At 43.5% G+C, this 26829-nt stretch overlaps 1 long non-coding RNA gene across 2 annotated transcripts in view; it reads right to left on the bottom strand.

Annotated features, from left to right (window-relative positions):
* LOC142767443 (uncharacterized) overlaps positions 1–26829 on the bottom strand; it is a 525683-nt gene that overhangs the window by 187703 nt on the left and 311151 nt on the right. For both annotated transcript variants that reach the window (XR_012884876.1, XR_012884877.1), the window contains one exon: positions 8735–8904. This is a non-coding gene — a long non-coding RNA (uncharacterized LOC142767443). The remainder of the gene's footprint in view (positions 1–8734; positions 8905–26829) is intronic.

The following is a 26829-nucleotide window of genomic DNA, read 5'->3' on the forward strand; positions in this document are numbered from 1 at the left end:
TTGCGTGAGAGAAGGACTGCATGGAGCACTTAAAGAGGCTGAACTGCATATATTCATCGACGCCAGCTTGAAGGCTTATGGAGCATGTGGCTATTTGAGAGCATTTGATGAAGGTGGAAACTCCGCTTTGAAGTTAACTCCAGTAAAAACTGCTACGAGGCGTGTATCGAGTACTATGTGCTCTAAATCGTTACCCCCTTTTTCTAACCCCCCCCCAAACTCCGCTACCTCTCTCATAGTAGCGAAGTCAAGAGTGACACCTATTAAGACATTAAGGCTTTCAAAGCTCGAGCTTATGGCCGCGGTAGTGGGAGCCAGATTGCTAAAATACATTTGATTCTCATGCGATTTCAAGCATTTCAATTGCGTCATTTGGACTGACTCATGATCACACTGAGCTGGATCCGCGGAAACTATAGCAAGTTGAGTCAATTTGTAAAGCACAGAGTGCTTGAAATAACGCAAATTACTGAACAAGCGTTATGGCGCTACTGCCCGGGCGAAGACAACCCGGCAGATGTACTGACTAGAGGCATACTGATAAGGACTCTACGTGCATGTCGCTATTGGTGGCATGGACCTGAATGGTTGTCTCAGCTAAAATCAAGCTGGCCTTCAGAACCTAACCAGTACAAACCGATAAACGAAGAGGCAGACATTGAGACGCAACATGTTTTTCTTCAAGCGTCATCCAGGAAATTACACCCGGTGATCGATATAAGGAAGCATAGCGACCTGCAGAAGCTCTTGCGCGTCACCGCCTGGGTCTTTCGCTTTGTAGATCGATGCCGTGGACTTTAAAATTCACTCAGCGAAGCGATTTCGGCACGGGAGCTAATCAAGTCTGAAATGTTTTGGGTCCGATATCTTCAGCTGGAACTATTCGCCAACGACGTCGAACAACTGCAGCTTGGACACCCACTCCCAAAACAGTCTAGGCTGATCGATCTTCACCCTTTCTTGGACCAAAACAGACAGCTTCGGCTAGGCGGACGACTCGAGAGAATGGACGCCACATATGACGAAAAACATTCTGTCATACTGCCACAGAGACATCCTTTCACGTCTGTGGTAGTGATTGAGGCTCACTGCAGAGCTTTGCATGGTGGTGTGGCAAACACTGATGCAAATACGACAGCGGTATTGGATCATCCGCGCTCGACAAGTTGTCAAGTGAATCATCAACAAATGGTTTCTCTGCCAAAGTCACAATGTGAAACCTGGGAACGTGCAATATGCGCCTATGCCTGAAGACCGTCTTCTATCGTCACGGCCATTTGATGTAGTAGGATTGGACTTTGCAGGTCCACTATATATAAAGCAACATGAGCTACATGGTGACACATCAAAAGCTTATATCCTGCTGTTCACCTGTGCGACGACTAGAGCAGTACACCTTGAACTGACGAGTGCGATCTTGACCAGCGCCTTCTTGCTAGCGTTCCGGGGGTTTCTTGCTCGCAGAGGAGTACCCGCAACAATGTACTCAGATAACGCTCTCGCCTTCAAGAGAGCGTCACGGGATCTCAGAAACATCTGCAATGTCATGAAGAGCTCTCAATTCACATCTTTTCTGCTGAACTACCGCAAAGAGTGGAAGTATATCGTGCCAGGTGCACCTTGGTGGGGCGGTTGGTGGGAGAGGCTTGTTCGGACTGTCAAGTAATCGTTGCGCAAGGTGATGGGAAAAAGCAAGCTCAGCAGCGAACAAGCTGAAACGATGCTACTAGAGGTAGAAGCGGTTAATAATTCAAGACCGCTGACCTACAAGTATACGGATGCTAAAGAGCCCTCTCCGATATGCCCAGCGCATTTTCTTGTTGGACGTTCATTGTTAGCGCCTCCGGACCAGAGCAACAATGACTACGATGCCATCAGTGCTCAAGCTGGTCGAATAGACATCAGCAAAAAGCTGAGATACCGACAGAAGATGATGGATCATATGTGGATGCGATGGAAAAAGAGTATTTATTAGAACTACGGGCACATCACCTATACCCAGCTCATCCCAGCAACTGCCTCCGAGTAAATGACGTGGTGATAACCGAAGAGTCTGGTATTTCCAGAGGAGTTTGGCCCCTTGGGCGTATCACAGATGTTTACCCTGGACACGATGGAATAATACGAGCTTGTCAAGTGAAAGCTCAAGACGGGAAGATTTTCAGAAAACCAGTACAGAAATTGTACAGACTGGAATTGAGCGACGCTACTGGGGGGTGGGAGTATGTTGAAAACGAAAAGAAATGAACGTGTGCAGAGTAGTACTGCAAAAGAAGAAGAAGTTGAAAACGAGAAACGGCGTTCGGTCAGGTTTCTTCGCCGATCGGTAGTTTTTCTTTCCACCACAATGGCAAGAAAGCCACTTAAACTTGACCTCGTGGCCTGTTTCTGTGACGTGGTGAACAAGCTTGACAACTTCGTAAGTTAATTGTTCATGGCAACCTCGTCGAAGGACTGACTGCATGCTCTGTAGGGCTGGTTTAGAGTCGGAAAACACAGCCCATTTACTCGGTCTTTGGGATTTGATGTACTCTAGGGCGCCACGTAAAGGCGCAAGGTCTGCCGCCGTAGACGTAGTGACATGTGACAGTTTGATTCGCAGAGTGATTCCTCTAGCTGGAATCACCACCGCACAACCAGAACCAGACGCTGTGGTTGAACCATCGGTGTATATGTGCACGTGGTTGTACATTTCGTACAGAAGGCTCAAGCTCAATTCTTTTAGCGCTGATGAAGGCAAATTTGATTTTTTCTGTATTCATGGAATTGAAACACGTACTTGTGGAAGTGCCAGGCACCACGGAGGATACACCAGTTTCTCAGCAGGCGTAAAACCTGACGTAAACGACGCACGATGAGCACAGACAATTGCACTGAATTTCGCGCGGGGCCTCTCAGTAGCGAGGGTTGCCAAGTGGTCGGAAGGATTCCTAGCATGTTGCCTGAGGTACGTACGCATCGTTTCAATGGTGATGTGTGTCATGATCCAGTAGTCCTGTGCATTGGCAATTGTTTCAGCTGTCGATGCGCAGCGGGGTAAACCAAGGCATATCCTAAGCGCTTGGGATGAATATTTTGGATTGTGCGCAGGTTCGTTTTGCACGTGTTAGATATAACAGGTAGGCTATACCGCAGGAATCCAGTAAATAGTACCTTGTACAGCTGTAACATAGACTCAACAGACATTCCCCAACTTTTCCAAGCAAGAAACCTGAATAAGTGGCAAATGGCAGTCAGCCGCTTTTTCACGTAGTTTACGTGGGGTGTCCAAGACAGGTTTCGGTCAATTACGACTCTCAAGAACCTGTGACTCCGGCTGCATGACACCAACTGCCCGTTAATTGATACGCCGTAAGCGGACATTGGTTTTCTGGTGAAAGCCACGATAGCATACTTCTCACTTGCGATTTCGAGCCCTTGTTTGCGTAAGTGGTGCGATGTCACTGATGCTGGCTTCTGAAGTCGAGCGCGAAGTTGAAGTCAAGTCACACCTGATATCCACACACAGATGTCATCAGCATAAATGGAAACTCGTACACTGCTTGGTTGCTTGCCAACTAGTTCAATGAGTGTTAGGTTGAACAGCGTCGGGCTTAGCACTCCGCCTTGCGGGACTCCTCGGCTGCAGTAATACTCGGGTGTCAGGCCATTCTCTCATAATGAGTTCACATGCTATGTGACGCCAAACATGCGCATAAAAAGTGTTTTCACACTCGTCGCTTGGCTTATAGATATCGTTGACTGCCACTCCTACTTCTAGATCCACATATAAACCCAAAGAAGTGGATGGAGGGAAGGCCGCTGTGGTAGCTCAGTGGTTAGAGCATCGAACGCGTTATTCGAAGGTCGTAGATTCGTTTCCTGCTCACGGCTGGTTATTTTTTCATCCACTTTTCTTTCTTCTTAATTTTTTTAAATTCCACGGGTTCTAATAACTTCCCCTGTACATTTCTTGGCATTACTGTTTGTTAGTTAGATCTCGTTAATATTGTGTCAAAACACGGAAAAACGAGTCCCTAGGTATACACCCCTTTCCCTTATATATATATATATATATATATATATATATATATATATATATATATAAGGGAAAGAAGTGTATACCTAAGGGCTTGTGTTTCCGTGTTTTAACACAATAATAATGAGATATAACAGACAGTAATGCCAAGGAATGTACAGGGGAAGTTATTAGAACCAATGGAATGTAAATAGGAAGAAAGAAAAGTGGATGAAAAAATAACCAGCCGTGAGCAGGAATCGAACCTACGACCATCGAATAACGCGTTCGATGCTCTAACCACTGAGCTATCACAGCGGCCTTTCTTCCATCCACTTTTTTCGGTTTATATGTGAATTTAGAAGTAGGAGTGTCAGTCAGCGCCATCTATAAGCCAAGCGACGAGTGTGAAACACTCTTTTTGTCTGATAATATTGTCTGATTGTCTGATTTTGTCTGATTTTTGTCTGCTAATAAGATACATGAACGCTAGTCCGTTTCATATAGGCGTTTAGATAGAGTTCCAAGAAACTTGATTCTTCTTTCCACTTGCTGAATGGAGCATATTTAGTCTTTTTGTGAGCGCGACCTTTATGCTTCAGTGCACCTAACGGTTCAGGGGAAAACCAGTGGGCATATTGATGATATTTACCTTTATACTGCGGAATAAAACTACGCATGCTACTTAACACAAGCTTCGTGAACTCCTGAACTTGTTCATCAACATTTGGTATGTCAGTAATATGTAACCAATCAACAGTTGACAAATAAAGATAGAAGCCCCTGTAGTCACCTCTCTTGGAAGGAAATCTTGGAGACTGTTGAAAATGACTACCATAGCTCTTCGTTTCGGCACATACAGGTACTATTTCATCGAATAATGGGTGGAATTTGTCAGTAAGAACAAGAGATTTGTCGAAGCGATAGAGTTCAACAGGTTCATCGTTTGACAGGCTAAGACACTGTATGTGCAATTGACGACGGTGTTATGTTGCAGTGGGGAATAAAGCGGCGAAAAATTCAAAAGCAGGCTTCAAGTTTTCTCAATGGAAACAATATTATCAGAAAAAGTAAGTCTGCTCCGGTCAATTCCAGGTGCATTGAAGTCACCCAGAACAGTAATTTTGTGCCCACTATAAAATGGTATAACGTGTTCAATAGAAGACTTCACATCATAAAACACGTGGGAAGAATGCTGGGTAGTAAATATAATCATCGAATCAAGAATATGTCATGGCAGTCGAGTCTGATTTCTATCCAGATCAATTCATTGTAAGATTCAAGGCAGTTTCGCCTAATGGATTGCAGTTAACTGGCAATAGCAACCAGTGCGTATCCGCCTTTCTGTTTGGTTGCACTGAAATCTCAGTCGCTGCGGATAATACTGAACGTCGGAAGGGAAAAAATCATATGAGAGAATTTCGAAGCCCAGCCAGATTTCAGTAATGGCAACAATAGCAAAATAAGAAGAAAGAACGCTAGGGAAAAACTTGTTTGTCTTGGTACGCAGACCACGAGCATTTTCAGAAAATATATCTACGTTACACCAGGCTCAGACGAATGAGGCATGTCGTCGAGCAGCACCCCACGAAAAGGCTTGAAGAAGCATCCGAGAGTCTACATTGTAAGAGATCCTTCAAGTGCTGTAGTGTCTGCTCGTCGGCCTCGATGTCGAACAAAAAATAGGTCACAAATTTAGTTTGAAGGCACCGGAATGAGATGGGAGACAGATCCATTGAAATTAACTTACTTGTTATAATAGGTTATATATATATATATATATATATATATATATATATATATATATATATATGTATATATATATGGCATAGTTCGAGAATATTTGTGTTATTTGTGAAGTTGGAAATTTAGAAGACAGGAAATCGCAACCGAAATCAAAAAGTAACTTTTTCAGCATACAATCTAAACTTCTCAAAGACCCAACTATACTTTTTGCGATGACCAAGATAGGCGCTGGGGCTCGTGCATACATGTGGGCAGCTACACGTCGAGGAAGAGGAGCAGTAAGAAGAGGCTCAGAATACAACTGCTGGCACAGGATCGGGTGCTATGTCTTGTCTTGTCGCCTAGAAGATCTTGGCTCATACCCACAAGGGGGATTGGCCACAATGTACCTTATAATAGATAGTTTTTGTACAACGATTGCTGAAAAAAGAGAGGAAAATTAGATAAGAACAATTCCACTTCTTTTTTTAATTGAAACTCCCCGACTAAATAATGCTATCGTACGCACTGCGCATCGCAACATTATCCTCAGCAGCCCTCAGTCAACACGAACAACCTGGGAACATAGCTGCAAAACCTTTGGATGCTGTGTCTGAAAACATATGCTGTCAACAGCTTAATAATTCTTTATTCTTTTATTTGTTTGCGTGTGCTAGCTGTTTGCCACGTGAAATATCAATTTGGTTCCCTGGCTGATCTTCAACTCCCAGATGCCTTCAACACACCGTTGGTATTGTATAAGCATCTCCGAAAAAAGAAGCAATAAAAACAACAATGTTGCAATTCAGTCTGTATAGAAGCCTCAGTCGACGTAAACCGCGGGTGATTTATGGCCTTTTCCAAGCCGCTGTGTGGCGCATTGTTTCTAACTTTCATTCTTTCAGATGCGCGGAAAAATATCGATGTTATTGGCGGCTCTGGCTTCTGTTCTTGCTCTCGTTGTTCTTTTTTCTCGCAAAATAATCGCAGAGAAAGCCCGTTTTGTGGGTTTAATATAGTAGTACCGGCTTCGTCACTTCGCGAGAAATATACGGTTATCACTCAAACCCACCGGCAACACGAAATTAGACGTGTTGTTGTTTGGGCCGTTCTGAGCATATAGAAATACTGCGAGGAAACTGCAAATGCTGACAAGAAGAGACGCAAACTAGAACTCGAGCGGAATATATCAACCCTCTATTGTATGAAACATGAAAAACTCATTTTTAAGTATTATTTTTTTCAGCTTTTATTATTGATTGAATGAACCTAAACGTGTACAAAAGTATGAGAGTTATATTGGCTGCGTTAATAAAGATACAGCTTTGTGCAAAATATGAACACTATGAAGATATTGGAGCGTTCTAGCTGCCATGGGTGACAAACATAGCACCGTAGAAGGTTGTCTTCGTAGCGCGATGTGTGGAATGAAGTTAAACAGTTGTTTGCTGCCTTCAGGCACATATGCATATTGTTGCACTTCCTGCATATTACTACCGTTTTCTTCGTGCGTGATGGCCGCTTACATCTTTGTTTTTTCCAATTCTGGCCAGTTGCCGGTTTGGTCAGATCCGGCGTATTTAGGGGGGATCGGTGCAGCCGGTCTACGTGGTTTTTTGGCTTGAACCTGGAATTTGGTGTCTTCTCTAGAAGGCCTCCCTGGCCGCTTTTTGGTTAGGCACTTGTTGGGTGAGGTAAGGCATTCTGCAATTTCTGTTATGAATTGAGCCAGTAATAGTATTTCTTTCTTCCGAAGCTGCTCCTGTACCCTCCTGTACAGTATTCATGCTGCTACTACGGATAAGTTTAGTTTATGCGTGAAATCTCAAAACTGCCACTTCTTCGACCGGATATGCATGCAATAAAGTACAAGCATTGAGTCCAGCTGGTCGACTCCACCCATGTCTGCTATAGACCTTTATTACACCGGGGCAAGCATTCTAACAAAACTTCTTCGCTGAGGTAAATCAGCGCTTAGTCTCTTGGACTGGTTTCCTCCCAACAAAGCGCGACAGAAATGTCACGGCACGGTTATCGTACAACGCACACATGATAACTCCATATCATCAATTGTGGTGGCGAGTTCCTCTGAAGCACCACCTCCTTTACATTTCAGTTACTTCTCGCTTTTGGGTCAGCATTTCAGTAGGCGATTCGACCTCACCATAATAAGCGACGAAATTCCATCTTGCTATAGAGTGACCTGTGATAATGTGGACGCATTCGTTGCGCTGCCGTGCTACACCTTCACCACATAGCACCTATGTCCCCTTTCACGCGATTTTCTACAATCTGCAAGACGGTAAATGATAGCTTGCGGTGCTGAGCCGCAGCTGCGGAGGAAATTGAATGTCCGGAGCTCGAAGGCTACGCATTACATATATTAGTTTTGCGTTTTAGTGGACAGAAGCCACGACAATGCCAATTTTGTCTTTTAAGTCCATACCATGCCAGATTTGACAAACCAATTTTGGTTTCTCTGGTGTACTTGCCGAATAACTGCTGTGAACTAACAATGGGCTTGAATTTATGAGACCACAAAGTATGCCAAAATAGTATTTCTATGTTTGTGAGGTGGATATAATCAGAGAAAACAAAATATCAATATTTCGTGTTTGCCCCCTCTGAGTTGCACGTCGCATTCCAAATCTATTTTTTTTCATCACTCGAGAGATATGAAATTACTTGCCCATCATATATGCGCATTACTCTAAGAATTACTCCAATGGTATCACATTCTCAAGTGGGCAGCCAACACCCACAAAAAATGGTAAATGGTGTGTGCCAAATATGGACACCATGCAATAGAAGGTTAAAACACATTTTTCGTTTTCATCTTTTTTATGTATAAACAAAGCTTTTACGCTATATGTTTGTAAGTTTCGTAACTTCACTTTTTAAAATTTTTAATTTGCGCAATGTCAATGCGTTATCTTTATAAATAAAGACATTAAATTGGTTCCATGGGTCCATAAGACACACTAAGAGATTATAAAAGGGTTGTGAGCTCACAAGTGGTAGTCACTTGCTTTTCCACAATGCCAGTAACTGCACTGTTGCGTCGAGTCGGAGACCGTTGAGGCAGGAAATCGGGAAAAAAGAAAACGCAGACATAGCCACTAGGTTGCCTCACCAGCACACCGCAGCGTTTTAAATGAGTTCCTCGTGCACTCGAAGGATATCTGGAACGATAGAATGATCCTGGTTGGCCGGGATTCATAATGAAATGTAGTAAGGCATGTTGACACGGTCATAAATGAACAGAATGAGACAGCAGAAGACACCAACCATCCGTGGACCATGGTGCGCATGCATACGTAGTGAAGTTTATGATCAAGTGCTGAATTCAACCAACACGAAGCGCTAAACTGTGTACTTTTTCTGTGCAGCAATTTGCAGTCAAACAGTCACCAACTCAGTTAGCTTTCAGTTATGCAATCTAATGATCAGTTGCTGCTAAAATCCTGGCTGCATTCATTGGGTGCAAACCGATGACGAAGCTGCACGGACGAGGAACGCGGCAGCGTAACATCGGGATATTTCACAGAGCGAAAAATCAGTAGCAGTGATGAGTGATGATCCAGCGAAAAATGGTTACGGCCTGAAAATACGCAAGCTTTACCCTATTGCTGGTATGCCTTGACGTCATCTGTGGGGACCAAATCGTTCGGATAACAGCGCATTAGAAACATCATTCATTTGGCGTGACGCCGTGAACTACTTTACGGTGAGATACCACATTTAACATATTTACTTTGATAAATTATCATCGTCATTTCAACTTTCCTTTGAACTATTTCAAAAGCGTTGAACAGTAAAAGCAATGTTTACCTGAATGCTCACACGAATATCAAGAGATAACGTAATAAAACAAATCACACAATATCCCCGAAGTCAATAATGATCAGTGGGTGAAGCAGTGGGATCGTTCGGTGTTATCGCAAATCACTCGTGACATTGACCACTCACCCACGTGAATGAGTACCAAACGGTGTAAAGTTATATACAACGTTTATTGGTCACCCCGCCACGGTGGTCTAGTGGCTAAGGTACTCGGCTGCTGACCCGCAGGTCGCGGGATCGAATCCCGGCTGCGGCGGCTGCATTTCCAATGGAGGCGGAAATGTTGTAGGCCCGTGTGCTCAGAGTTGGGTGCACGTTAAAGAACCCCAGGTGGTCGAAATTTCCGGAGCCCTCCACTACGGCGTCTCTCATAATCATATGGTGGTTTTGGGACGTTAAACCCAACACATCAATCAATCAACGTTTATTGGTCATAACCGGCATGTTGTGTTGAGTTGTGAATTTCATTCGGTCTTCATAATTATGGCTTAGGGATATCGGAAATAGCCTGAGGTCGGCAAAGAGGAAATCTGGTGACATTCCCTGGTGGTTCTTAGCTGCTTCCAGTTATATAAAATTCATTGTACAGCACATCTATACGCCACATATTGCGCAATTAATTCGTCAGGGATCACCATCGTCACTATTTCCACCGTCATCAGCGTGATTGTGGGCGTCATAGCATATAGCGGGTACCTTATATGCGGTGTGTCGTGATGGCAGAAATAAAATGTGTTGTCTGCAAAGCCCTCGTTCCTCATCGTTACGGGTGTCAATGTAATCATCAGTTTACGTTTTATAATAATAATAATAATATAATAATAATAATAATAATAATAATAATAACATATGCTACAGTATGATGCCCCACAGCCACATCGGGATATTATTGAAGACGCTGAGAGGGGAAGGGGAGTTGGCTCCAAAATTTTCAGCCACTTGGGGTTCTTCAGCGTGCACCTTACTTTCAGCACACGGTCGTCTAGTAGCATTTCGCCTCTATTGAAATCCAGCCTCAGCAGCGTATATTGATCCTATGATTTCGAGTTAGAAACAGGGCACTCTAACGACTTGACCATCACGCCGGGTGTTCTTGTCTTATTGAAAGGCAACAATAAATATAAACAAGCGTCAATCCCCTAATCACAACCTACAAGGACGCAATAAGGAAATTCGGTACGTCAGTGCGTGTCACATGTACGAAAGTCACATTACGTGTCACATCTTGACATGTACGAACGTAAATGTGCAATTTGTGTTGATCATCCGAGTATGATGTACACTCAAGTGAGAGGTATATTCTAGTATGATGTCGAATTAACTTTGATGTGTATTGAGGTGGGGTGCACATTTAGGTGTGATTCACGATTGAAGCCCATAACAATTACTGCCAACGAGACGATGGCTACGTCAAAGATTGACGTCGCCAATTCGACAGTGGCGCTATGCTCCCTCTCATAGAAGGCACGTGCGTTCTCTACTTGTAAAGCTCTACATTGGGAATGCTCTGCCATGAAAAATTACTACGAGTGCATGCTGATTCGCGAGCGACGGGTCAAATCGAAAACAGTTTAGCATTCAGTATTCAGGAAGATTGGCCTGTCTGCGAAAAACTGCGCCAGGGTAACGACGGAAAGTTCGAAGTGGCTTAAGTGAAATTTCGTTAAGTGATTTTTCTAGCATGGAAGGTGAGCTGAGCGAAATAAATTACGTTCGAGCCTTATTCCATCCACAACCGCGCACACCGACACGATTTGGAAAAAAATGCCCATGAAATGAAGAATGCGATAATCGATGAAACCTGAAGTAGACGTGCGTACAGAACACTTTCAAGTTCTTCTAACTTTGCTTACATATCGTAAATGCTATTTTTGTACATCTTAGTTTTTTTTTGTACAGATATGTTAATGATGCGCAAACTTTTCCAGTACCTCAAAAGGTCACATACTTTGCATGAAAATGTGGTCATCATCCGATGAGCTCTGTGTTCACCCTGAAGGCATCCAAGGTCTGCAAATGACCAAAATGGAATGCAGCGAGCTGTCTATTGACAGAGAAACCTAAAAAAGGCACTCTTACTCACTAGAAGTTGCCTGTACTCAGCTTGTAACTGCCATTACTCGGATTCTCTTCAGCTTTCGGTCAGCAAAATTTCAGTGTTATAGCGATCCACGATATTAAACTAATCTTTGTTATTGACAAAAATGCTGCTCATTTTATGAGTCCTGTATGACGTAGCAAATAGAAACGTGCTAATTAATCTAATGAGAGTCTTGAGACGAGTGCAAAGGAATCTTAAAGACACCTGTTTCGAGGAAAACGTTCTGTTCCACTTACAATGCTTGAGGGATAAACAGCTCAAAGACAAATGACCAGAAGCATCATGTCACGTTTCGCTTGCGCCACCATTCAACGCCCCTTTCGACACGTGGCGAACAGAGTTTTTACGCATCGTGCGACCATCCATGTTGACCTTCTTTCCGCCGCCACTGCGCAAAGCATACCGAGCGCTTTTAGAACTATTATCCACAAGCTGCATTTCGACGATGAGCCATTACGTATTTCTAAACAAAATCGTTATTATTATCCGGTTATATACGGTTATACTATTTGAAGCCACCGTGTATCCTATCGGCAACATCTGCCATCTTCGAACTGTTTATTTCCGGCAAAAGTTTTTATCGGGTGATGATTTGGCAATAAGCAGCGCTGGTGGCTGAAATCTGGGTATCGTTATGAAAATCAGGTCTTACTTTTGATGGAGAGCAAAAAAAAAAGCTTTCTCTAGAGTTTCAGTGAAAATGCGTACTCGCGGATCTAAACAAAAAAATTAAAAAAAAATAGAGGAGCAAAGCACAATCTGGATTTAAGATGGTTTTCACAATTCGTGCGCACGCGTATTACGCAGTCGTTAGCCACCTTGACGTAATTATACTCGCGAAGCGTCAGGTTCTTAAATGCCTGTTGCGCAGCACATCATTTGTCAAAGCGAAGTGCTCGCTATCATGCATGCTTGCGTCATATTGACGCATTCTATTCTTACTATTCTTGCCCCGCCGCGGTGGTCTAGTGGCTAAGGTAATCGGCTGCTGACCCGCAGGCCGCGGGTTCGATTCCCGGCTGCGGCGGCTGCATTTCCGATGGAGGCGGAAATGTTGTAGGCCCGTGTACTCAGATTTGGGTGCACGTTAAAGAACACCAGGTGGTCGAAATCTCCGGAGCCCTCCACTACAGCGTCTCTCATAATCAAATGGTGGTTTTGGGACGTTAAACCCCACAAATCAATTATTCTTACTATTCTTAAGTGTCCATTGACGCAAGGCGTTCACCACATTGCACACCCCTTGGCTCCAGCGCTTCTGTTCGTCACTTAAATACCAGGCCAACACGTGCGCGCGTATGCATAAGCGAAAACCCATAAATGCATGCCGAACATCATTCTTTGCCTGCATACAAATATAAATGTGGTTCAGCGAGAAATATACCCTATTTACTGAGCTAGGCGCAACCAACTTGTTATTCTGATAGATCTATGACATTGGTTACATAAAGTGAATTACATATTTTACATATTCCTCTTTCTTTAGGCCTCTTCGAACGTGAAAATCGGCTGTCGCCATTGGCGGCGTGGGCGTTAACACTTTGATGCAAAAAGTCATTATTACGTGGTGACACCTTCATACTATACATGCCACCATGCGTGATCTCATAGATCGCCAGACGCAAAGATGGCATTACAATGTCATCATCGTGCCGTCAATATGACGCTGCACTATGACATCATCGTATGACATCTTAGTTTCAAAGGCGCGCGCAACACGTACTACGTAGTGCGATAGCCACGCTGAGTACGAAAAGCTTTCGAAAGAGGGAGTTGAGGGTCGGCACAATATATATATAAAAAAACAAGCAGCTTTCTCCTTGGAGCTGTCTTGGGCGAATGATGCAGAAGGAAAGCTTTGAGCGTTTTTCTTCTTTTCATGGTCGATCGTTGGCGTTTCAAGTCACGAGATAAATGCTTCGAAATGAGAAGCTTTGAAGAGAAGGGCATTGGACGGCGTGTTAGTATTGCGCGAACCCGCGTCGTTACCTGCCAGACACATCCGACTCGAGCAGTGAGGCAAGCGCTTTCCATTCGTGAATTCCCGTCAGTTGCAGACAGAGAAGACAGAGTTGAGGATATAGGCGGGCCGGTCCGAAAATAGGGGTGGATTGGGAGGGCCGGTGGGAGTCGCATTTCATCGGCAGCAGTTTTACTGCACGTGAGTGCTTTTGTTTTCGACGCACTTGTATAGAGCGATAGCTTCGAAAATATATATACGCCATCCCTTTCGAGGACTGCTTTTCACGAAATAGCGGTCTGCAACAGAGTATAGCACCTTAGTTTATCTCTCTATGGCTTGGTCTCCTACTGCAAGTGACGCGAAGGTTGTGATTCTTCGGAAAGTGGTCAGCTTCGCTGATATCTCGGTTCTCCTCGTGTTCCCTTTCGCTCTTTCAATTTTGAAGAACGGAGGCTTTGACTCAGCGGTGTAGATGTGAATGTTGTGGCTTCTCAAAATAAATGTTCAGTCTTGTCGCTGGAAGAAGTACCTTTTCACAAGTCTACTAGCTCTTCAAGTTTTTTTTTTCTTTTAGGGTCGAAGCTCCTTAAGGCGTGGGTCTGTCCATGGAATGAAAAAACTCAGTCCTGCAGGACGCACTTAGCGCGTAGTGGGCGTCTCCCACGTAGGGACTGACAGGGAGTACCTGGTATGTGTGTAGTAGGGAGTACCCTTGTATGTATGTAGTAGAACGTAGCCACCGGTGGCACATAGCCGCTCTCGAACGGGTAAGTGCCACAGGGGATGGGAGATGGCGGTACTTGGAATGTTCGCTAGATGGACGCACAGACGGGCGGACAGACAGATTGTCAGACAGGCGCACGGACGTATGGATTGATGGACGCAAGAACAGAGCGACAGACAGACAGACACAGACAGACAGACAGACAGACAGACAGACAGACAGACAGACAGACAGACAGACAGACAGACAGACAGACAGACAGACAGACAGACAGACAGACAGATAGACAGACAGACAGACAGACAGACAGACAGACGGACAGACAGACAGAGACAGATGAATGGATGGATGGATGGATGGATGGATGGCTGGATGGATGGATGGATGGATGGATGGATGGATGGATGGATGGATGGATGGATGGATGGATGGATGGACGGACTCACAGACGGACGCATGGATGAACGCATGGGTGGTCACGCGGACGGACGGAAGCACGAACGAACGGACGGACGGAAGCACGGACGGGCTGATGGACGCTTCGCCCCGCTCATCATCATTCACTCCATGGATATGCTGTGATTTTTTTCTTCTTTTTACCCTACTTACTCTATTGAAAAATGATCTAGTACCAGATACGTTTTGTCCCTACATTCTTCAAACAGCTTTGGAGCTTAACTTTTATTCATCCTTCCCAATCTCACGCATGACTAAAGGAGACTTTACGAGACGTTAGAAGACTTCGCGGTACTTTAGCGAGCCCTGTCTAAAAAGTCACGTTCCCCTGCCCGGGAGACCAATGACGTCACAATCTTACGTACGTTGCATGATGGCCGGCCTGCTTGAGATCACGTGGTGACTTTGTCAATTGATATGGTCCATTGATCAAGCGAAGACTTGCCTATCGCGGAGGCAGCGCCTTACCACTTGATGGGCGGAAAACTTCCACGGAAGCGGGGAAGAACAATGCACTCGACAGAAAACGCGAATGTAATTGAATGCGCGTATCTTTGAATGGGGTTCATTATCTCTTCCAGGAAGTCTAGTCCTCACTTGTGTAGGTTGACGCGTTACAAATTAACTAGATAGCTTGCACTTTCAAATGTGAAAGTGTAAAATACTGCCTTTTATCAGTTCTGCTTATTCTAGTTTAAACATATAGAGAGCGATTGTGCAGTCACTCTGAAAGTGCCTCGAGGTGACATATGTACCAACCTTGCTCCTAAGCTGCTTGTTTCATACTCCAGAAAGAAATATTAAATATAACCAGTCATGGCGCAAAGGATATGAGGAATAAGTGACGATGTGTCTGTCAGTTCGTTTCTTCACTTCATACCCTTTCTCTTTGCACCATACCTGTTTTTTTTTCTGAAGTGATATATTTCCTGGGTATAGGAATTTATTTTAAAAGAACTTTAAAACAACGGATAGTACTAATCAACAAATGTTGGTCAAAAAAAAAAACAACCCTTTCGGGACACCCCAGAGCATTCATCTCCATCAAGCGATGACTGATATAGCGTACATAAATAATCTGCTCTTTAGATCACTCAGTTGAGATACCACATTTAAAGTACACCAAACTCGAGGCCCGTACCCTCTATTTTCCACAAGGTCGTTTCTGAAGGCGTAGTAATTATAATGGCCATTTTAAAACATGTTTTATGCGCCTATACGTTGGCACGATCCCAAGAATTTCAGCCTGCATAATGCAATCTCTGAAGGAAGAAAGAAAACAGGGGGTGGGGTGGGGGTAGGAACGCTTTTTCGAGGAACCGAACGAAAAGAAGCGCACTTTGCTTTGGCAGAAATACTTTAATTGCGCCGTCGATTCTAATACGTCTGGCTCCACAACAGTCAACGATTTCTCTACGCATGAGAAAAAAACAAGAGTATATGTTTCTCTTTCCTGTGAATCCTCAACTTTCCATGTGCATGTCACCTTTTAAGAGACTCATGAAATTCCCATATAGGGAAGGATGATTTCCTCCAAAAAGGATAATGTGTCTCTTTAAAGGGAGTCATATATGACGCAAGGCAGGACTACCCCAAAAATAGTCAAAGGACTTCTTTTTTTTCCTTTTTTACTTGTTGAACGTGCTATACATAAATTGTCCTGTAAGGCTGCATGCACGCAGAATAAAAAAATAAATATTTATTACCCACCACCAATCATTCACTTCTCACGCATACTGATGTCACGTATAGTAGTGATAAGTATAAGTTAGAAAAAAAATCCTGCAAAATAAACGTTTCTTTAAGAATTTCTTCTCACGCCCATCGTGCACCAGTGTGCAGTGAAAGACTCACTTAACGAGTGCACGAAGTATTTTGAGACAAGCGCTTCGTTAAACACAAACACGGCGCTTACCCTCAGCATAAATTACATCTTCTGACGAACAAGTGTAACAGGCGCGAAGCGTAAGGCAGACTAAGGTGTAAGGTAAAAAAATAGGAATGAGGCCAACATTATGGCTTAACGTTTTCCTGGCACGTGGGGTACTTAGGATCAAAAAACAATGTAAAAAAACTTATGTTGCTCATTCCTTCAGCGGAACTGCTTTTCGTGGAATACGGAGGTGCTGTACTTAAGCTCTGCTCGTATATTATCCTGAGCATGCTTTAATTAGGTGTCATCATCGTCGTTGTAGATGATAATAAATGCCTGAAATTTAGTGAAAAAAGTTGAAGGGAAGTACGAGTTAAAGAGAATGAATACATGTCGTTACCGAAAAAGAGAAGGAGCTTTAGTGCATGGCTTACGATGGTTATTGTTATTCTCACGATGTCAATTCGAATAGTTAACACTTAGCATTAAGTTTGTTCATCTCGTAGGCTCAGTAACGCATCTGTTTTCAGAAAGGGTTTGTCCGTATAAAGTTCTCTAACCCAGGTATGTATCTGAGGGCTGCGTACATCAACAAAACGACAAAAAAAAAACAGAAATAGGAATCGCAGAAAGACATAAATAACCAGATCACATAAATACAAGACGTAGGGAAATGAAAAAAAAAGCAGCAGAAGGGGGTAAAACTAAAATTGAGACACGGGCGAACCATCGTGCCGTTTGTTTAGTAGGCTGCTGACACTCGGTAGAGACGGCAGCAGACAAAAAAGCGACGATTCAAAGAAGCCACCGATAAGATACGCATAAAACATCATACAAAAGCGGTGGCGAAGTAAAGACAGTACAAGTGTGTATATAATAGTGAGCCGTCCCAACAAGGACGCTGCGGCGAGCACAATGAAGCGAGGCGAAGTTTTTCTAGCGTAGGAGCATTGGTCATTGTTTCAAAACGTTTATCAGATGTCGTGCGTTCGACCATCTTCAACTTCTCGCAACTACTTCGCGTATTCAGTAATATCCTAATCGTGCATTGCGAACGACTTTGCTCGCCTATTGTGATTTCAAGCAACAGTTCGCCAAAATGAGGGTTTAAGGTTGTTGTCCATACCAAAACAGCGTTGTGATAAAAGCAATGGCAATGCTTTGCCTGAAAGACCCTGTAGGAGGTAAGGGTAATATAGGGCTGATGATTGATTTGATTGATATGTGGGTTTTAACGTCCCAAAACCACTATATGATTATGAGAGACGCCGTAGTGGAGGGCTCCGGAACTTTAGACCACCTGGGGTTCTTTAACGTGCACCCAAATCTGAGCACACGGGCCTACAACATTTCCGCCTCCATCGGAAATGCAGCCGCCGCAGCCGGGATTTGAACCCCGCACCCTGCGGGTCAGCAGCCGAGTACCTTAGCCACTAGACCACCGCGGCGGGGCATATTATAGGGCTGTTGAAACCTATTGACAACTTCCTCCTATACAAGCACTTTGCTTCGTGAAAACGCCTTTTTCCTAAAATAAGGTTGAAGGTATAGACATGCTAAAACTGTCCGCTGTGTTTTTTGTCGGTATACAAAAGCGAACAGCTAACCACTCGACTGTTCATAAAGTAGCGTGCCAGCAGTATATATATGCCAGCTGAAGCATTTGTCGTTCTAATGGAGAGATCCTTTTCACCTCTCGGTATTAACTTCACGGCAAGCGCGATGCAATGAATGTGGTAACAATGAATCGGAATGTCATAATACGTAAAGCCAGCAGCTAGTTCCTTTTGTATCCGATTCTACGTAACGTAATAACGGCTTCCGCATGTGACAACCTAACGTTAAAGAAATATGTTTTCTTTTTTTTTTTTGCTTACACCATGCAGCCAATAGCACCGTTCGCCAGACGTGGCGTTTTTCTGTCGTGAGAAACGTGGTATGCATTTCCAGTTTTAGCAGCTAGCGTGCACGGTTAAAAAATACTTTGAAGTGATCAAAAGAAACAGCGTTCACCACTCGGCGTTGGCGTTTCATAGTGGTCTCTCGAGCACATATTTCCAGATGTTCTTGAGAGGCGACCATCCAGGGAACGGTCGATAGTGAGGTGCGGTCGGATACTGACGCACCCTCTCCTACACTCTCTCGGACCAAATACTCTGATTGCTAGGGGCGAGGACGAGCGCGCGTGTTCGTGGTTGTTGCTATGGGAGAGGGTGGTGGAGGGGTCCCGACGGACGCCTGACATAGCCCGACTAAGAATTGCATTCGCATTAAAAAATCCCTCCATATCCCCAGCGTGAATGATGATAAGTGGGCGAAGCTCCGGAAGTACATCGGAGGTCGTCAGTCCGCCCATCCGTCCATCCGTCCATCCATCAGTCATTCAGTCAGTCAGTTGGTCAGTCCATTTGTCCGTCCGTCCGTCCGTCCGTCCGTCCGTCCGTCCGTCCGTCCGTCCGTCAGTCAGTCAGTCAGTCAGTCAGTCAGTCAGTCAGTCAGTCAGTCAGTCAGTCAGTCAGTCAGTCAGTCAGTCAGGCCATCCGTCCTTCCAACGGTCCGTGACAAACAAAAGCACACGTCTTCTCCTCATCAGAGTCGAGCGAGCGCCGCTATGCCATCTAGTGAGCTCTTCGAGTACTACGAGTGGTTGTGATGAATGACAAGGGACTACCCCACATCGCCCTTGAAGACTAAAACGTAATAATAAACTGTTTGACTCTGCATACTGGCACAAGTCGCAACTCACGCGCGCCAAAGCCAAGTCGGTGTGACCCCCTTAACGTTGCCTTATTCCAATCCTGAACTATATCATAATAAAATGACTTAGGCATGTCGAGACACAGACGCAAGAGGTCAGAGTAACACAAATGCCATGAATCTATGCCACTAGCTCAGCTGTTTCTCGATCGAAATGAATTAAATGTAGACGAGTCTTCAAAAAGCAGCAGCCAGAAAGCGTATTTAAAAACTCGTGCAGGCCGCAGCTTCTACTGCGTCTACCAACGTTATGACGTCAGCAGTATTGCACGACGCTTGTCCTTCGTATGATTTGGCCTCAGAGGACCGGCAAACTCGTGTGCAGGTACTCCCTATGCAGTGGCAACGCTGCGTATTTTGAAATGCTGACCGTTACTACTTTGGCTAGTATTACGTACCGTCAACTTGTTATTGCGCCATGACGATTTGTAAATGTAGATTATTCGTGAAAATTGAGGTGTTTCATCAAGCAGAAAATTAGCGATAATTCCTCGCATACAATAACTGAAGGCACCATGTCCGCCAAAACGAGATCCTCACTGTGAATGACAAGCATGAAGTAGAAATTTTAGGGACCATCTTCTGCCTTTTTTTTTCAAGGAAAGGGAAATGGATATAACGAATACTGGGATAAATTTCACGGCAGGGTAAAGTTCGCCTAAATGTCTTTACTTCTAAAACTGTTTAAGTTAGAATTTTGAAATTCATGATTTTTGCTTACTTTCAAAAAGGCACTTTTTACTCATTAATTTTGTCATATGTGGTATTGGTTTCAATCAAACGGAGCCACATTCATTAAACTGGTGCTGCCTGAACAATCGCGACCAAATCAACGAGCATGCTCTCATTCAATTTGCTTATTTGTGCCCTAGTGGCTTTCCCATCGGGTTTAAGCGATTAGGGCCGATTTGCACTCACCTATAAATACGAATGTTAGGTAAAAATATAAAAAGTAAATGGCCGATAGAGTATGATATCTCTATTTAGGTTGAAGTGGAAGATACATTTGAAATGAAGATACCTAGAACCGTTTTAGTGCTCAATCAAGGAAGAGAATGAGGAGCTGATGCAGTCATCAATTTTTGGCCGATCTCCCTGAGTTGGTATTAGCCATGGCTGTGAATTCGTCATCATAATCATCTTTTAAAAACCTTCAATAGATGCCAAGAACGATAAAACGCTACTGACACTCCAAAATAGTGCACCATTTACCTGGAAGAACCACGCGCCTAGTGATTGTCAATATCCTCATGTGACAAACCAGGGCACCCATGGAACGACGAGGGTAATGTTAGTTCTCTCACGACATATTGCTATACCACACATCCGAATATTTTTAGACCTACTTTACAGGCTAAATTAACCCTAAATGAGATATTCCAGTCTATATGAGCCAAATATGAAATTCACTTCTGAGCATGGACGTAATTACGCTACGTAGATTTCAGCCACAATACAGATTATAGGCATTTAAAGGACAGGGACATTCTGCCAGAAAATTGTTTGAGCAGGCTGGAACGTACTGTCAGTATCAAAAAAGTGCTTTTTTTTCAGTTTAAGGTGAAATACATTTGACTCAGAAAAAAAATGCCAGCCTTCGTTTCTTGATGTGGCATGTGTACGTCATCTCTTTACGTAACGTCAGGCGACGCTCCATTCGCATCAGGATGCCGTCAAGAATTACGGTGATCGGCGACGTTATCGGGGTGTCACGGTATGAATTTTCTTTCGTATCGTGTTGACGTAGGCGGTTACTTTCTGTATATAATCAGGTATCTAAACCTTTCGCTATAAAAAAAGCATCCCTTGGGTACAAGAAAACGAGCCACTTTCAAGGTTTCACGCAACGCAAGTGTTTCTGTGTTAAGAGACTTGTTGTGTTGAACATTCCCCGAGGACCATGCATTTCGCAGTCTCGATGCTTGCATATAGAGGTAAAATGATTCTTTCTTCTTAGAGGGCTTGCTTAACAACAACATTAAGCAAGATCTTTCAATAGACTTGACACTTGATCTGGAGTCGCCTTCGGAAATTACAACACTGGCGAAAAGAATAGCGACATCCACGACGTTGATTAATTTTTATCCGTTCGAAGATCGAAGGCGTCACGCCAACTCGAGGCTCTCTCTACAATGGTTGCATTCACGCAAGGTATTGAGTGTAGGGTCACGACACTGACGTAACGTCAAAGACCACTCTTTACGTCACCGCTCACTCCGTAACTATAATGTATTATGAAACATCCCCCGCTATTTATTTAACCGATAACGACTTCGCGGTCTCTGGCTAAGTGATAGCTTGCATGCTTCCACATCGTTTGGTTGATTGGAACACCGATGGTACACTCTAACGGGGCAAATCTGAGAGAGCAAATACCCTTGAATGGTGTTATAATACTCCAGTTACTCAACCTTCGTAACGATACATCGCAAGAGATTTTGTCTCCTGCTTTTTATAGGCCTATCTACTAACTTACAAAGCTTTTCGTGCAACGCTGCTTCAATGATTCTCGACGTTAGAGGTTGGTGAATAGACGATTGTCTTACCACCAGTGCTCTATACATAACTTTATCATAGCGTGGTGAAGATAAACAATACTTGACCTTATTGGAAAAATGAGTGGTCCACAAAAGTGTTCAAGTGGTATTGAGATATTATCTTGAGGGGCACCTTCGCCATGTAGTGGCTTTGTAGATAGAAACAATAAGTCATCATCATGAGTCATTTTGGGGTTTAACGTCCCAAAACCACTATATGATTATGAGAGACGCCGTAGTGGAGGGCTCCGGAAATTTAGACCACCTGGGGTTCTTTAACGTGCACCCAAATCTGAGCACACGGGCCTACAACATTTCCGCCTCCATCGGAAATGCAGCCGCCGCCGCCGGGATTCGAACCCGCGCCCTGTGGGTCAGCAGCCGAGTACCTTAGCCACTAGACCACCGCGGCGGGGCAGATAGAAACAATAAGATGATAAAAAGAGTTTTATGAAATATTTAGGCATTGTGCGATGTTTAGAGTCATAAACGTCAACCACAACAAGTCGCAAATAGGCCAAGCTTCGTAAACTTTGTATATCTCGCAGAGTGCTTGCATTATAAAGAAAAATCATAATCGAACATATTATGCCGAATGGGCTTGAATAATGTATTTTGCCACAGATATTAAGGCTTCAGGAACATCATCTTTGTTTAGCGCAGAGACAAGTCAACTAGCAAAGAAAACACTGGCACAATGGTATCATTGAGAAGTTGTGGTTCTATTCGTTCACTAAAGGCAAACACCTAAAAAAAAACAGTCTGCGCTAATTAATAACGTCGTTTCGCGTTGTTGCAGACAATTAGGAACACAATAAGGGGAATCAAGCGCAAGCGGAAGCTTCCACCTGGCGTTTCTTTGATTTCACTAATAGATGCCAGTGAGAACTTACGAACAACAAGCCTTGACCAAAAGCAGAATGCACGTAAAAAAAGGTAGAGGGTTTCCTTTTTTATTCACTACTATCCGTCAGCATCTATCAGTCACGTCCACTCCAACAAATCTCAGCTGTTAGTTCTCGCTTGCGTACGTTCTGTCTTTTTGCGTGATCGCCCACAATGGCGTAAATACGACGTTGTGGATCCCCAATATGGACCAACCTAAACCCGTATTCTACATCTGATGGGACACTTCTTGCCAGGAGGGGATTTCAGTGAATCGTCTTAGTGGACATAAATATAACATTAGCCAGTCCAACCACCGGAAAAATGTGAAATAAAATGTTTCGCAAACTTCGTCACAGGTGTACCGAGAATCGGCTCTGTAACTTAGTATGTGTGGACGAAATGAAACAGTTATTTTCATGCTCCACAGAATCCATTAAGTAAGGGGTACAATTGTGGAAGTGGCTAAAAAAACAATGTTTATTTGTTTTTTAACGTCCTGCGTGATGTACATCCCTTTAAGAGCCCAGAACTGTGGGCTCCTTTTTATAAATTTTGAAGTAAAATCTAACCTATCTCCGGTGGACGTGACCTTGAGGGTAAGAATGGCGTCGACTCGATATAGTGGAAAGTCACGACTACAATTCTCCTCAGGCAGGCGAGCTGCACGTACACTTTGTTCTTGTAGCTTCCGCACGAGTGAAAATAAATTTTTTTTTAACAAGCGGCTTTCACGTCATATGAAAATCATGGTTCAAATAAACACTGGGTGGTTTTCGAATTCGACTGCTTTTAGGAAAATGCATGAATGATAGTGTGAGCTGATGAGGCTGTGCGCAATTTTGCCGACAGAAAGAATAGAATTACTCGTCGTCTCTCACTTCACTGCTTCAACTCCTCGTAGTTCCAATCTCCTTAATGAGTTCTACCTTTGTCATAATTCGCACATGACTGAGAAACTAGTCATGGCGTAAAATATTGTTATGAGACAATGTCCCACAAAAGCGGTTAGATAGGCGCGGAGAAAGACGACGTGATTTTGGTGTAGGGCACAGCTCTCGTTCTCCATCTTGGCTTGCGCGTTGGCGCTGTTTAAATATATCTTCAAATGCCTAGTTTCGCGTGCGCCTTCACGTAACAATATGCACTACTTTTCGTTTTGCTATTTGTTTTTTTCAAATATATGACCGGCATGTCTTAAATATGACAACGAGTGTTGAGGCTATTAGACTAAGTTAAGTGACATCCGCCATCAGTGCCCGTTCCGAAAAGTAAGCAGATTGCAGTGTGAGGGAATGTATGTTGTGTGCCGACGTAGACCCACACTGGCAGTCTGGCCCAGGCACGCATGCTAGGCTGGCGAGGGAGAAATTTTACGCAAGAGCTGTCAGCTGTTTCCCACTAGGCACATCTGATGGAAATGCCAAGTGAATTCCGCATTCATTTTATCTGGCTGACATTGATACGTACATAGAGATAATGACTAGAACGGAAGCGCAAATATAATGCAGTGCCCGCCAACGTGCCTTACTTCGCGTCTGTAAATAAGCATTGTGGGCTCCGTCTTCTCTTTCCGTGTCCTTGTGTTTTCCTCTATTCGTCTTCAACACGTAGTTTTTCACGTGCTGGAGAGCTTGGTTCAGAAAGAATAAACGAGGAAGTACAAGAGCGGAAACCAAAAGTTATAGGAAACCAACCGTAGAGAAAAAAAAAGAAAAAATGGCTAGAAAGTAAAGTTTATTCATTCATTCATTCATACATGAGAGTTTTGGTTATAAAAAAAACACATCCGCTCCCACGCACCAAATTTACGAATATTGTTTGGGTTTTTGATGTACATCTCGCTTCGCCCACATTTTATAATTTCCAGTTTTTTGTTTCCTTTCTTTAATGTATCGTTTGGCGGTAAAAAGAAAAAAATCGTTGAAGCCCTGTATTTTGAGGAAGTGGCAATACTAATGAACGATGCTTGTAAATAGTGTTTGCAAGCAGGCTAAAAAGCAAAAAAGAAGGATGACATTTTTGAGGAAGACAGTCAGCGATTGAGAGTGTAAAAAGAGAAAGATTTTTAGAAATTATGGGATGAGGTGAAAGTAAATACTGAGACGCAAAAGACAGTTCTCCTGACTCTTGTGTCAACCTTAACATCCAGCTCACTGATCGGCTGACCAGGCATAATATTTCTTGCTTTCCGGCTTTCTTTATCGCAATTCCCATTCTCCTTCCTTACTTTCCTCTATCGTTTTTTTTTTTTGTTTTCTCCCATCCCTTTTTCCTTTGTTCTCATTCCAAAACTGGTAAGGTTATTTGATGGTAGCGCCGCAAAGCCACATCAACATCTTACCATGCATTTCGCTTCAACAGTTCGCAAAGAAAAATTCAGCCAGTCCCGAACCGGAAAAACAGTGCTAACTGTGGTGCAGAGCTGAAGATTCGCCTGCCTCTGGCGCTCGGCTTATGCTCAATTTAAAAGGTATACTCTGTGTGCAACGTCATAGCCGAGAACACGGGCCTCTGTTACATCAAGATCCTGACTGCCAACCTGTATGTACAAGAACAACGTTTGTTCTTGCTGCTATAGTTGCCTTTATTGCAATTCCGGCCAACATATTTGTGGTTAGCCATGTTCACCGTTGTATTTGAACAGCTCTTAGAGGGAGCAAGTCCGAACAAAATAGATGATGACGTGGGTGTCAGTGAACACTACCGCAACCTCAATCTATATTAGGGGACACTAGTTTTTAATTAAGTTATAAGTACAACTCACCTACGGTTGATAGTACGTCGTATGCAGAACATTGTACAAGCTGTCCAAATGACCTCCGAAGTATATATCTACAGTGACGGCACTCCTTGAAACCGTGCATGATTTTGCTGCTGCTATTGATGCTCAATCTCAAATAGACGTGATTTTTTTGGATTTCCAAAAAGCTTTTGATTGTGTTTCGCATTCAAAACTAATAATAAAGGTTAGGGCAATTCTAAAGAATACTGCATTAGTATCGTGGATAGAGGCCTACTTGCGCCACAGACAGCAATGTGTTTCAATTGATAATGTTTGCTCAACTCCTGCAGCTGTCGGGTCGGGCGTTCCACAAGGGTCGGTGTTGGGGCCGTTATTCTTCCTAATATTTATAAATGACATAGTTGACCAGGTACCGGTCAAAATTAAACTATTCGCAGATGACTGCGTAATTTATCACAGAATTGACAACCTTCATGACCACGTCCAACTAAAAGAAGCTCTTCAGCACGTTGAGAAATGGTGTGAAACCTGGCAAATGAAAATTAACCCCCAAAAGACCGTTCTCATGAGGATAACTAGAAAGAATTCACCGCTACAGCTTAGCTACAGCTTAAATGGAAGCGTATTATCCAAAGTAAAATCTTTTAAATACCTAGGTGTCATACTCACATCGGATCTTCGGTGGAATGAGCACATTTCTTACATAAGGAAAAAAGCAGTAACTAAACTAGGATACTTAAGACGAACTTTGCGCCAAGCTCCTCAAGATATGAAGCTATTAGCCTATAAAACGTTTATCCGACCAATAATCGAATACGCATCGATAGTATGGGACCCTCACACGAAAAGGAACATTGTCCACTTGGAAAGTGTTCAAAGAAAATCGGTACGCTTTATTTTTAATATGTACAGCTGGCGGACATCGGCAAGTACGTTAGTGGAAAGGGCTGAATTGGAACCCCTGGAATTACGACGCCACACGGAAAGACTAGGGTACCTATACAAAATTTATCATAATAAAATAGGAATAGAAAGGGATCATTTCATTCAACCTGTAAGTAAGCGAATCACACGTTCTCATCACTCAAAAAAACTACGAGACTATAACTGCCGAACAGATGTATTTCACAACACATTTTTCCCACGAACAGTAAGGGAATGGAACGAGCTCCCAGCCGATGTCGTGGAACGCATGACCACAGCAGATTTCATTTCAACACTT

This window comes from Rhipicephalus microplus, chromosome 7, assembly GCF_043290135.1.
Source record: "Rhipicephalus microplus isolate Deutch F79 chromosome 7, USDA_Rmic, whole genome shotgun sequence".
NCBI classification, from domain to species: Eukaryota; Metazoa; Arthropoda; class Arachnida; order Ixodida; family Ixodidae; genus Rhipicephalus; species Rhipicephalus microplus.